Source organism: Equus asinus, chromosome 21 (assembly GCF_041296235.1).
Source record: "Equus asinus isolate D_3611 breed Donkey chromosome 21, EquAss-T2T_v2, whole genome shotgun sequence".
Classification (NCBI taxonomy): Eukaryota; Metazoa; Chordata; class Mammalia; order Perissodactyla; family Equidae; genus Equus; species Equus asinus.
Window position 1 is genome coordinate 20,927,104 of NC_091810.1, and position 15,278 is coordinate 20,942,381.

Sequence of the window (15,278 nt, forward strand, 5' to 3'; positions counted from 1 at the left end):
GATCATGCATCATGATCAAGTGGGTTTCATTCTACAGATGCAGGGATGGTTCAACATCCACAAATCTATCAACGTGATACACCACATTAACAAAATGAAGAATAAAAATTACATGATCATCTCAATAGGTGCAGAGAAAGCATTTGACAAGATACCGCATCCATTTATGATAAAAACTCGAAATAAAATGGGTATCAAAGGAAAATACCTCAACATAATAAAGGCCATATATGACAAACCCACATCAAATATCATTCTCCATGGAGAAAACCTGAAAGCTATCCCTCTAAGAACAGGAACCAGAAAAGGATGCCCACTGACACTACTCTTATTTAACATAGTGTTGGAAGTCCTAGACAGAGTAATCAGGCAAGAAAAAAAATAAAATGGATCCGTATTAGAAAAGAAGAAGGGAAACTGCCACTCTTTGCAGACGACATGATTTTATATACAGAAAACCCTAAAGAATCCAGTAAAAAATCTTTTAGAAATAATAAATGAATACAGTCAAGTCGCAGGATAAAAAATCAACATACAAAAATCGCTTATGTTTCTACAGACTGAACACAATCCTTATCAAATTTCCAACAACATTTTTCACAGAAATAGAACAAAGAATCCTAAAATTTACATGGAACAACAAATCACCCCGAATAGCCAAAGGATTCCTGAGTAAAAAGAAAAAAGCTGGAGGTATCAGATGCCCTGATTTCAAAGTATACTACAAAACCATAGTAACCAAAACAGCATGGTACTGCCACAAAAACAGACACATAGATCAATGAAACAGAGTCGAGAGCCCAGAAATAAACCCACACATTTATGGAGAGCTAATATTTGACGAGGGAACCAAAAGCATACAATGGAGAAAGGAGAATCTCTTCAATAAGTGCCGTTGGGAAAACTGGACAGCCACATGCAAAAGAGTGAAAGTAGACCATTCCCTTACACCATGCACAAAAATCAACTCAAAATGGATTAAAGACTTAAATGTAAGACCCGAAACCCTGAAACCTCTAGAAGAAAACATAGGCAGCACCCTCTTTGACATCGGTCTGAGCAGCATGTTTTCAAGTACCATGTCTGACTGGGCAAGGGAAACAAAAGAAAAAATGAACACACGGGACTACCTCAAACTAAAAAGCTTCTGCATAGCAAAGGAAACCATCAACAAAACGAAAAGACAACCTAACAATTGAGAGAAGATATTTTCAAACCATATATCAGATAAAAGGTTAATATCCAAAATATACAAAGACTTCATATATCTCAACACCAAAAAAACCAACAACCCAGTTAAAAACTAGTCAAAAGATCTGAACAGAGATTTCTCCAAAGAAGATATACCGATGGCCAACAGGCACATGAAAAGATGCTCAACATCATTAGCTATCAGGGAAATGCAAATCAAAACTACAATGAGATATCACCTCACTCCCATCAGAATGGCTATAATTAACAAGACAGGAAACAACAAGTGTTGGAGAGGATGTAGAGAGAAGGGACCCTCATACACTGCTGATGGGAGTGCAAACTTGTGCAGCCTCTATGGAAAGCAGTGTGGAGCATCCTCAGAAAATTAAGAATAGATCTACCATATGATCCAGCTATTCCACTGCTAGGTATTTGTCCAAAGAACTTGAAAACACAAATGCTCAAAGATACATGCATCCCTATGTTCATTGCAGCATTATACACAATAGCCAAGACTTGGAAGCAACCTAGGTGCCCATCAAGGGATGAATGGTAAAGAAGATGTGGTTTATATACACAATGGAATAGTACTCAGCCAAAAGCAATTATGAAATCTGGCCATTTGCGACAACATGGATGGACCTTGAGGGTATTATGCTAAATGAAATGTCAGAGGGAGAAAGTCAAATACCATATGATCTCACTCATAAGTAGAAGATAACAATGAGAAACAAACATATAGCAACAAAGATTGGATTGGTGGTTACCAAGGGGAAGGGGAAGTAGGGAAGGGGTAATTTGGCTCACGTGTGTGATGATGGACTATAATTAGTTCCCGGGTGGTGAACATGATGTAACTACACAGAATTCGAAATATATTACGATGTACATCTGAAAGCTATATATTTTTATAATCCAATGTTACTGCAATAAAAAAAATCACGTAATCACCTCAACAAATGTAAAGAAACCATCTGAAAAAATTATAGTACCCTTTCACAATGAAAAAAAAAAAACCTCTAAAAAAATTGGGTATAGAAGGAACATAACCTCAACATGACAAAGGCCACATATGACAAACCCACAGCTAACATCATACTCAATGGTGAAAGCTTGAAAGCCTTTCCTCTAAGATCAGGAACAAGACAAGTGTGCCCATTCTCACCACTCCTATTCAACATAGTATTGGAAATCCTGGCCAGAGCAATCAGGTAATAAAAAGAAACAAAAGATCTCCAAGTCAGGACAGGAAAAGTAAAATGTCTATGTGTATAGATGTTATGATATTATATATAGAAAATCCTCAAGACTCTACCAGAAAAACTGAGAGAACTAATAAACAAATTCAGTCAGGTTGTAAGGTACAAAATGAATATACAGAAATTGGCTGTGTTTTTCCACACAAACAAAATATCTGAAAAAGAAAGAAAGAACACAATCCCGTTCATAATAGAATCCAAAATGATAAAATATTTAGGGCTAAATTTAATCAAGGTGAAAGTCTATATACTGAAAACTATAGGACATTGATGAAAGAAACTGAAGAAAACACACAAAAATGAAACATACCCCCATGTTCATGGACCAAAAGAATTAATATTGTTAAAATGTCCATACTACCCAAACACGTGTATAGAGTCAATGCAATCCCTAATAAAATTCCAATGGCATTTTTCACAGAAATGTAAAAAAAATTCTAAAATTCCTCTGGAATCACAGAGACCCTGAGTAGCCTAAGCAATCCCGAGAAAAAAGAATAAAGCTGGAGACTTCACACTTTCTGATTTCAAACTATATTATGAAGTGTAGTTACTAAAACAATACGGTACTGGCATAAAATAGACCTATGGAACAGAATTGAGAGCCCAGAAATAAACCCTTACCTAAACAGTCAACTAATATTTGACAAGTGAGCCAAGAATACTCAATGCAGAAGGGAAAATCTCTTCAATAAATGCTGTTGGGGAAATTGAATAATCAGTGCAGATTAATGAAATTGGACCCCTGTCTTACACTACTCACAAAAATTAACTCACAATAGATTAAAGACTAATAGATGAAACATAAGACCTGAACTGAAAATTCCCAGAAGAAAACATAGGAAAAATACTCCTTGGCATTGGTCTTGGCAATGATTTTTTTGGATATGACATCAAAAACACAAGCAACAAAAGCAAAAATAAATGTGGGGCAACATCAAGTAAAAAATTTCAGCACAGCAAAGAAACAATCAACAAAATGAAAATGCAACCTAAAGAATGGGAGAAAATATTTGTAAATCATATATCAATAAGAGGGTAATATCCAAAATATATAAGCAACTCATACAACTCAATAGCAAAAAAACAAAGTCTGATTGAAAAATAGGCAGAGGAACTGATAGGAGATTTTTTCCAAAGAAGACATACAAATGGACAACGGGTACATGAAAAGGTGCTCAATATCACTAATAACCATCAGGGAAGTGCACATCAAAACTATAGTGAGATATGTCACACTTGTTAGAATGGCTATTATCAAAAAGACAGAGATAACAAATGTTGGCAAGGATGTGAAAAAGGAACCCTTGTGCACTGTTGGTGGGAAAGTAAATTGGTACAACCACTATGGAAAATACTATGGAGGTTATTAAAAATTAGAAGTAGAACTACCATAGGATCCAGCAATTACACTTCTGGGTATATATTCAAAGAAAATAAAATCTTGAAGAGATTTCCAGGTTCATTCACAATAGCTAAAATAAGAAAACACCCTAACTGTCCATCTACGGATGGACAGATAAAGAAAATGAGATATATAGGTGTTATCATGTGTGATAAATATATATATACACACACACACAATGGACTATTATTCAACCATGAGAAAGAAGAAAATCCTGCCATTTGCAACAACATGAATGAATGTTGAGGGAATTATGCTAAGTGAAATGTCAGACAGAGAAAGACAAATACTGTATGATCTCACTTATATGTAGAATCTAAAAAAGCCAAATTCAAATAAACAGAGTAGAATGGTATTTGCCAGGTGCTGGGGGTTTTGGGTAAAGAGGAGATGCTTGTCAAAGGTACAAACTTTCAGTTATAACATGAACAAATTCTGGGGTTCTAAGATACAGCATGGTGATTCTAGTTCACAATACTGTATTGCATACTTGAAAGTTGCTAATAGAGTAGATCTTAAATGTTCTCATCACAAGAAAGAAATGGTAATTATGTCAGGTACATGATAACTAATCCTACCATGGTAATTATTTTTAAATATATGTATATCAAATTATCACATTGTACACCTTAAACTTACATAATATTATATGCCAGTTATATCTCAATAAAGCTGGGAAAAAATATAGTAGGATCCTAACAGACAAGTGATATAAACCCTAGGGCAGGATGCAATCTGAGAGTCTAATGTAAACTATTCTAACTTATACTTCCTATGTCAATTACTCTCTGGTTACTGTTGAACAAAGAACTGATAAGAAGAAACTGAAAATAAAATTTACATTAGTTAATCAAAAGTATGAAGAGCGGAATAGGTACTAAGTACATCACTATACGCAGGTTTTTAGAAAATAACACTCATGATCCTGATATAGAACCAAGTATTAAGCACCTTTATGCCAAAAAATATTTGAGTAGAAGAGTCTATAATTTCCGTACCCTACAGATTTTGTACCCCCTGGCATTAAGACTTTGAAAACAGCATACTTGTATATAACTAATAATTGTTCATCAAAATTTCTGTAGTTGTAGTTCTGACAACTTCATCTTTCCCAGGAGACTTTATCATCTTTGATAAGAAATATACAAGGAATGTGGCTGTATTGTTGATTTTTAAAATTTAGTTAAATCCAAAGTGTCACTAACACCCTAGGAAAAATAAAGCTTTTTTGTACACAGACATTTTTAGTAAGTATTCTTTTATTTTTAAACCCTTCTAATATGCCTCTAATTTTTCTCTTAAGACCTTTAGCATTCTTATGACGACTTCAAATTTAATATTTTTCCTTGTATGTAAAAGCCTATGTTGTAACCTATATACTAGTTTCCGAAAGGACATCCATATACTATGTCTTATAGAATATACTGACATTCCAGTAATACCTACCTAAAAAGCCAAATGTCAACTCTAAAATATTAATGCAATGGAATAATATCTAATGACTATTGGAAATATGTTTTAAGGGCTTGCTATTTAAGACATACAGCTAAAAGAGTAACAAGAAATGTGAAAATTGGAACTAGGCAAATTTGGCGATACACAAGGTCAAAGTCTTGCAAAGTCAGTCAATGCTGTATGTGTTTAGGATGGCTACTATTACCACCTTACTGTCAGAGATTTTGACCATCTGTCCTTCAGTTTGCCTGAAAGTGATAATGCAATTGATGTGGGGCTTTGTAGAATTTCCTATAATCTCTTGAAAGATTTAACAGCAGGGATCCATTTGCCAAATAAAAGGAAAACAGATCCCTTTGTACAAGTCTCACAAAGAGGATACACTTATACTCATCAAGTTGTTCAAACTACAAAACAATTTAGAAAGCATTTGAAGTCCAGTAAATAGATATTTTGCAAGCAACTAAATATTAATGTTTCTTGGATTGGAGTATTTGCCTTTTCTTCAGAATTGTCCCTTTGACTGATTCCAATGCCTACCTCCTTGCCTCTGTTTTGATGAATATTGCATTTTCCTGTGTGGGCATAGTTCAGACCCCCTTCCCTTTACTTGCCTATTCCAGTGGAGTGGAACACTGGGAAGCATCTGACAATGGCAATCAAAAAGATGGCAAGTTTTAAACTGTGACTACCCCAATTTTTGGTTAGGGCACCAAAATTACATTGGGAAATACCTCTTCCTCACTGGGCCAGCCTTAGCAGGACTCAAAATCAAAGTGTCCCACTGTCCCACAACCAAAACATAGGCATGCCCCATAAACACTTGAACTTAGTTCTCTATAATTCTCTCCAGTTTTATAAGCTAATTAATATTCTTTCCAATTTTTTTCTACTGAAATTTTCTCTCTCTTGCTGACATCCATGAAAACCTATGAGATTCAAAACTAGGAGTATCTTTCAGTGAACATTTTTGTAAAGACTTGGAAAAGATAGCTTCACTTGAAGCCTGAATGCAGTGTCATTAAATAGAGAAAGTAAGTCAAACCTTCTACCTCTAAAGTTTAGTAGTTGTAGTGATATTATTACAAAAGCATGGTTACTTTCCAAAGTAAGCTATCTCAGAACAACGATGTTCTTCCTCCCTCCAAACTCACCAAGAAATTCTATTATTCAATAGAATTCTCTATATTTGAGTCTCTATCCCTATATTTAAAAATGATCTATGTTCCTTTTTACTACATCTTAAACCTCAATGCTAGAATCACATGTCCTTTCTCTCCTTAGCACATGAGACGTTTGGTAGTCACACCCAAGTAGGCGAGTAAGGGAGTAATTCACTTTATCTTTAGATCTTTTCAGATTCCTCCATGTTGCTTAGCTGAAATGAAGGCAAGGGGAAGAGATGAGAAGGAATTGCTGAGATATCCTTTTCCACTTCTATTTCTTCATGCAGCAAAAACACTCCGTCATCATCTATTTCTAGTCCCATATCAACAATGACAGTCTATTGCCTGGGAGAATCCCATCCTTTGCAATCAGGATGATATGCATCTGAGAATTGTCTGAACCAAGAGAGACTAATTTTCTCAATAAATATGTGATGACTTTGCAACCCAAAGAAGCATTATGCTGGCTCCCAAGTTACTGCAGGAGTTAAGCCCAGAACCAGAAGCTCTTGGCTCAAAAACCAGAGCATTTTTGGCAATAGCTCTCATGTTGTGTGGAAGAGCACTTTACACCACAGTAATTCAAGAGTCATAAAATTTCTCAAAGCAATGCTATTTCTTTTATGCCATTTAAAAATTCAGATAACTGGGGCCAGCCCCATGACTGTGTGGTTAAGTTCGCACACTCTGCTTTGGTGGCACAGGGTTCTGCAGTTTGGATCCTGGGCGTGGACCTACACATAGCTCATCAAGCCATGCTGTGGCAGCATCCCACATAGAAGAACTAGAAGAACTTATAACAAGGATATGCAACTATCTACTGGAGGTTTGGGGGAAAAAAGAGGAAGATTGGCAAGAGGTGTTAACTTTGGGCCAATCTAAAAAAAAAAATTACCATTAACCAATTTTATTTGGTTTTTTTTTTAATTTGTTTTTTAGGGAGATTACCCCAGAGGTAACGAATACTGCCAATCCTCCTCTTTTTGCTGAGGAAGACTGGCCCTGAGTTAACATCCATGTCCATCTTCCTCAACTTTGTATGTGGGATGCCTACCATGGCATGGCTTGACAAGTGGTGTGTAGGTCTACACCTGGGATCCGAACCAGGGAACCCCAGGCCACTGAAGCAGAACATGCGAACTTAGCTGCTGTGCCACTTGGCTGGCCCCTTATTTTGGGTTTTTAACGTGATTTTCTCTCCCTAAAATATTATTCACCACCCCATTTAGATCAGCCTTGTCTAGCTAACTCGTACTTACCTTTGGGGCTTAGTTAGGTATCTACCTTCTTCCAGAGTCCTCCCTTGCAGCATGCCCCAATGAGGCTGTGCTCACTGCTCTACTTACGTATTTCTACTCTTAGACAGCAGAGATTATTTATGTCTTGTTGTTGTTACTGCTATAATTATTATTTATCATATCTGGAACAGTATCTGACACAAAAAAAGTACCTAGACATACATCACGTGAGTGTAAGGCATATCACCAGATTTCTTATCTCATTTTTTTCTTCTAAAAAGTCTGTTTATTACAACAGATCAATGATTACTTTAGAAAGTCAGAAGCGGAAAAACCTCCAACAGTTTCACTGTATCAACTACACCTTGGGGTCATCATCACTTATATCATTAATAAACCATTTTAAAAGTTAACATGCATTTAATGAGCCTAATCTAGTTGGAGATTATCTTGGGAATAGAATGTTGAAGGTTAAATACAACACAGTGCCTGTCCTCAATAAACTTACATTCTAGTGGAGAAGATAATTAGACAGATTACAATGATATGCAACAAATTCTATGATAGAGTTATACACAAGGGTTTATGGAATCATAGAAGAACATTCTCAATTACACTAATGGAGGCTGAAGCCAAACAATCTAACTAAAGTCTATCGAGATTAATCAGGAAAATAATTTATTTAAATTATGCTGAATAATTCACAGAATCACTGGGAGGCCAGGGAACCAAAATCAGAAAATGAGCTGAAACAAAGAATGACTAGGCTGTCAGAATTAAAGCCCCATGCCCAAAAAAGCCACAGACCCAAGCTAGCTGAGGTCCTGCTGCTGTTACTCCTGGAAACAGGAACTAGGAGATTGTACCAGTGAGCCAACACCTGCAGGATACCACACCTCCCCCTGGAAAATGGATATTACTATTGCTCTGTCAACAAGATGGATTTCAATTGCTCCTGCTTCTTTGTGTCTCTAGCTCTTGATTCGTCTTTGGTGGGTACATCTGATTAGCCAAGATATTGGGTTATATGACTGTGTCCTAGCCTTAATGGAGGTTGGGACGTGAACATATCACTTTTTCAGCTCTACAGTGATATGCAGGCTTGTTCTCTCATCCAGACTTGTGCAATTGGTCATTATCCACGAATTGATTCGTGGAGATGGACTTAAAAATGTTGTGCTGGTAAAAAGGACAAACACACAAACAAACTGGAATCCAAAATAGGACCACGAAGGAACACAAAGTGAGCGATAGGTTTTTCCAAGGTGTTAAGTTTTGAAAAAATAAATTGGAGTTAGCTGTCAGTCCAGGCAGAAAGCAAAGCATTTGCAAAAACACAGGACATTCTGATACCCACAGAAGATTGAATGTGATGGCGCAAAGAGTGTGTATATGAGGGCCTGAGGTGGGAATTAGAGGATAGGGATAGCATGGGAGTGAGACTCATGATTAAAGCAGACACCAGATCAGAAAGGACATTTTCTTCCATGCTAGACATCTTTTACTTAATCCTCTGGAGAAAGTGAAGCCAGGGACAACAAATGAAATAGTTTTATTTGTATTTTAGAAAGACTATCATCATAGCTGAATGGATACTATATTGAAGAGGCTAATCTGGAGGCATAGATGACTGTAGCTATGAATCAAGGTGAATAAAATGGGTCACAGAACTAAAGTAACTATAATGATGATGAGGATAAGGGATGTACTCAAGAATTGCTAACAAATCGAGTATGGGTTAAAACCTAAAATTTTGCACTAACCACTGAGGTTTCAAAAAACAAAATAAAATATAAAGCCTCTTCTTGAGGAACTTACAATTTAGTTTTAAGCACAATTATAGATAAATGATATCATGAGCATTCTTGTGACTCCGTGTTTTGACGTCACGTCCTTGAATGTTTAATATCTGTGTGCAAATTGGGACCACTGAATATTTCATAAAGGAAACACTTTAACTAATTATTAAAATGTCTCAGAGTTTTCCATATTCACCATGAGAGAGACAGAGACAAAAAAATGGGAAAATCCTCAAATTCAACATAGACGACTGTGTTGGAAATTACAGCCTTGTTGCATCATACTGCTGTAAGTTTGTGCGGGGATGGTAAGAGGGAAGAATGGGGTAGATTCAGAGAGAGGACAACTGTAATAAACCACATCAAACAGATCTAGGATATAATTTTTTGTGGCCCACAAGCAAAATTAAATATCACATAAGCTTCTTTTACATATTTTCTTTTTTCTTAAAGGAAAAGAAAATACAGTTCTCCCTTCTTTCTCTCCTTCCCTTAATATTCTCTCCCCTTAATATTCATTGAATGCCTGCTACATGCCAAAAATTACGCTAGGTGATAGAGCCACAAGACAAAGTCCTTGACCTCTTGAAGCTTACAATAAGGTGAAGAAGATTGACGATCAATGCATACAATGAAAGGGAACATTGCATCTTTGAAGGAGAGAGGGGCACGGTGCTATAGAATCCCATAATGAGCAAATCCAACTAGTTCCCAAGGTCTAAAAAACTAAAGGCTGAATGATAGTTAATAATAGTCAATTAATTCTTCACCTAATTATTCTAAGAAAGAATATCTAGGCCAAGATAAAGTATTAAATACACAGAAATTCTAGAGTTTATCTGAATATTAATGATAATTACTTTATAAGAACAACTGAAATAACTGTATTAAGTGATTCACATGAAATACAAAAATAACTGAAATGTTCTTTTAGATTTTAAAAAGTTGACATGTATCAGGATACCATGGCAGTAACAAATCATTCCTTATCTGTGTCATATTGTGAAGCCATACTCATGGGATTCTCCCGAAAATTGTCCTGCAAACTATGAGTCATATATGATGTCCTTACTTCTACAGTTTTTGAATCAAATTTGGTTCAAAAGATCTGGAATATACTAGCGCCAGATGCTATCATAAGTATTTACTTTTACCCTCACTTAGAAAGACGAGTCTGTATGTCTCATTTAGGCTATTTAGCTTATTATGTTGACCTGAATTTTAAAGCATGTTGGGAGTGAATATTCTCTCATACTCTGCGATATTAAGCAATAAATTGCTTTTGTTGATATTGCGTGTGCATCCATTCAAATAAACAGGGAAATTTATGCAAATATAACTATTTCACAAAAATCTAATCATCTGAGAAAATCATGTTACAGTCCTCTCTGCAAGTTCAACAAGGAGCAGCATCCATGCATATTTCAATGTCCCATGACTTTACATGAGAGAAGAATTACTGAGGTTTTCTTTGAAAGCTTAGAGAGACTGTGTCTAGGCTTCCATGTTGCAGACAAATGACATGGCCCCCTGTTGAAGGGTGGCTTCTTTCCTCTGACATCGCTGCCTTGATTTGTTCTATTAGAGTACGATAAAGGAGAGCTCATGCATGTTCTATGACTATGTGCCTGGTAGAGATACTTAAGGCTCTGTTTTTACAAGTAGCCTCTGCCTGAGGACTTGAGTCTAACGTAAATTTGGGGACTAAAGTATTCTAAAAGGGTGAAACTCTTATAGACATTTAAAAAGGAGAGGAATCATAATCTTCCAAGTCAAACTGGTCAGCAAGAATGGAAATAACTCTTTCAAGCCAGCCAGCAGTGAATGGAAATAACATCATTGAGCTTGTGCTCTCTCTAAAACTCTCTCAGCCTCTCTCTCTCACTCACACACACCACATACATAGGACAACATGAATAGCTCACTTCCTGTTCTTTTTATATGGTGAAAGCATATTAGCAAGAATAGCAACTTAGCTGTTATATATATGTATATAATATATAATTATATACACAGTCATGTGTCATTTAACAGTGGGGTTACGTTCTGATAAAGTTGTTGTTAGGAGATTTCATTGTTGTGTGAACATCATAGAGTGTAGTTACACAATCCTAGATGGTCTAGCCTTATAGTATAGTAAATTCATAGTAAAAACATAGCTGTCTATCATCAAGTATTATGTACTGTACATAATTGTATGTGCTATAATTTTATATGTCTGATAGCATAGTAGGTTTGTTTACACCAGCATTACTGCAAACACGTGACTGATGCGTTGTGCTATGACATTATGATGGCTATTGCTACTAGGTGGTAGGAATTTTCAGCTCCATTATAATCTTATGGGCACACCATCATATATGCGGTTCATCATTGACCAAAACATTATGTGGCACATGATTATATTATATACTTTATATAATTATATTTATATTTATATTTAAATAGCCTTGTAGTTATAACTAAAAGTAAATGTCATCTATCACTCGGGTTATTTTCAAACTCAAGCAATAACTCTGCTGATTTATAGGGAACTGGTGTGATGCACTAATAGCCGGGTACTGTTGGGTTTTAAGCACTTGCCTATACATGATCTTATTTGTTTTACCAACCTGAGGAAGCAGGCATCATTAATCTCATTCTCTACGTGAGGAATCTGAGGCTTGAAAAGTTAAATCCTGTGTTAAAAGTGTTACAGCATGGAAGTAATAGAGTCTGCTATCAAATCCACATCTTTCTGACCCCATAGTGCTTACTTGTCTCTGCGTCACACCCCCTCTACTACACGTACAGGTGGACTTGTCTCTTTCTTGAGGATCAGGTTCTAGAGTGATCAGGCAAGGGAAACAAGTGAACATTTAAAATTACCCTTAAAAAATCCCTAAGATATGTACTTCCAGGAAATTCAAATAAAGCAAATTTTTGTTTTCTTTTCTATGTTTCTGAATTAGAACACATTGCTGTTTCTTTGATTGAACATCAGAGAAAGCAGTTGACTTCTTCTTAGAGGTGGTAGCATATGAATATGTATCTCTATGTACTGGAATTACCTTTGGGGGAGCAGGATGCTCACATTATGAGAGGCTCACAAAAGTGAAACGGATTGAACAAACAACAGAATCATGTTTCCCATCTCAGGTTTTCTATAAGTAATATACACACTGAGCGAGTAGACATACTACCTACCATTTAAATTGTAATTTTACCTGCTTCCTTTTGTTTTCTTTTTTTTTAGAGGGTTGGGGATATGGGTGTTTGCTAAGCACGTAAGTGAATTCACTTAAATTAGTTGCACATATGCTATGGATCCAATGAAACTTATTATATAAATGCATGTCAAATATCACAATATTTATAGAAGAAGAAGAAGAACTGATCGATGAGACATTACTTGAACCCTCAATGTTTTCTGGCATTTCTGCAGCTGGCTTTTTAATTATTGTCATCCCCAAATTCAAAGGGTCTTAAATCAAAAGATTTCATCCAAAATGGCTGTCAATGATACAATCTTTACTTTTGAGCAAAGTTATTTCAATGTATGATTAGCTAAAATTATGAGCTGGGGAGTTCAGACCATATTACAAGGATGTTTCCTTTTTGCAGATTCATTATATAGTAGACTCTGATTATATATATATATATATATATATATTTTATTTTGAGGAAGATTAGCCCTGAGCTAACTATTGCCAATCTTTCTCTTTGTGCTGAGAAAAACTGGCCCTGAGCTAACATCCATGCCCATCTTCCTCTACTTTATACATGGGACGCCTACCACAGCATGGCTTTTGCCAAGTGGTGCCATGTCTGCACCCGGGATCCGAACGGGCGAACCCAGGCTGCCAAGAAGTGGATCGTGTGAACTTAACTGCTGTTGCCACCAGGCTGGCCCCAACTCTGATAATATATTTTAATTTTTCATCAAGTGATACCAGGAATACACAACCATATAAAACTACCAATCTGTCTATAGAATATAGTCTTGTACAAAAGACTAAAGAAAACATTTGCCTTGATCCTGTCTTTTACTAAACAATCACTATGATTTTGACCTATGAACACTGCAAATTTTGTATCAAAATGGGTAGTGTCCTTTGCTTTGTCCAGTACAAAGTCCAGCATTAAATTTGAGACCTGCTTGGAGCCACTATGTAGAGCAAGCTGGTATCTGAACTGTATCTCTGAGATTTAGCTTACTATTTTACCCATATTTTCTCCTCGTCTTGCCTTACACATTGGTTTCCATGGTCATATTTTAGATATTTCTCTAAGTCAGCCTCTAGCATTATTTTGGTCAAAGAAGGCGACAAAGAAACAAAGAAAGAAATAAAAACATAGTTATCAAAAATGTTAGGTATTTCTTTGGAGATTCATGAAGTCAATTGTTAATGAGTCCTATAAATCACAGCATGCATGACACAAGCCCAAAGTTAAGATTTCTTTCCTAAACGGCAAGTTGCTAACTGAATTATACTAGAAAAGTTTCGCTTAGAAACATAGCAGCTGGGACTACAGTAGTGAATGAGACACACATGATCTGCTCTTAGAGTCTAGGGGACAAGAGAGAAAACAACAACAAATCATACAAACATGTGATAAGTGCTGTGGGAGAAGATACTAGAAACACAAGCCAAGTCAACAGAGCCAAGAAAGTATTGTGTTTATATTTGGTTGAACATAGGATAAGATCTGTCAATGATTAGGAGCTATCTAGTCAAAGGTGTTAAGAGCAAGAGTATTTCAGTCAGAAGGAAGAGTATAAGAAGGACATAGCTCTCCAGTGAGTTTTTGAAATTAGAGCTAATGATGAGGCACCGAGTTAAAATCGTGGGATTGACAAGCAAGTCTTGTCTCCCTTCTTTCAGTGGCCAGGTGCAGACATACCATCTATATAATGAAGCATTATATGTCTGAGTATATCCATAGTCTGACAGCCAAATACTTAAAGCCATGTCTTCAGGATTTATGACATCTCTCCTTATGAAATGGACCTCTGTTTCTACTGCTCTGCTTGTGTATTTGCCTTTACAGATGGTTAACTTTTCTGGTCAATAACAATTTGGATTAGATGAAATTCTTACAACCAAAACTGAGGACATGACTTCAGCGTAAGAACTTTACAGGAATATCCAAGCATGAATTTTTTTAAACATAAGTTTACTATATCCAGCATTTCCACATGGAGAAGACTGAATATTATTGTCAGGATTTCTAAGTGTGAAGATTTTGTCTCATTTTTCAAAATCTGCCCAACGAAAGCCAGCTGGCTGAATATTTGGACCCATTACTTCCATTTTGAGCTAAACAAACAAACATAAAAGAATCTTCTCCACGTGCTACTTAATAGAACTGTCTTTCTAAAAATAATCTAAAATTTCAAAGAATATTTGTCTATACACATTCTACTGCCTGGATAATTTATTTGTTTTGGCCAAGTTATTCAGAACTATCACCGCCATTCCTCTTGAAAGCAAAGTGCCACTGTGATTGGGTTCTCATAATTTTAAACAATTCTCTCCATTTTGGAGAGGGGCAGAGAGGAAGAGCCTGCATGCACATTTAGCCACATTTTCTCAGATTTTCACATACAGGCTGTAATCTACACCATCATCCATTACACAGAAGTAAGATATAAATTTGAGTACATATTTTCTTCTCTCCGTTTCTTCCACTAGTCCTTTTAGGGACTTCAGTTTCACACTTTTGAAAATATTCTCTTCAAAAATAACAAAGTGTTATAAATGAAGACTTTCCAGATTTAC

General features: G+C 36.0%; 1 protein-coding gene across 7 annotated transcripts in view; it reads right to left on the reverse strand.

The window, feature by feature from the left end:
- The window catches only part of GRM7 (glutamate metabotropic receptor 7), an 822,517-nt gene that overhangs the window by 549,113 nt on the left and 258,126 nt on the right, over positions 1-15,278 (reverse strand). The window lies entirely within an intron of this gene.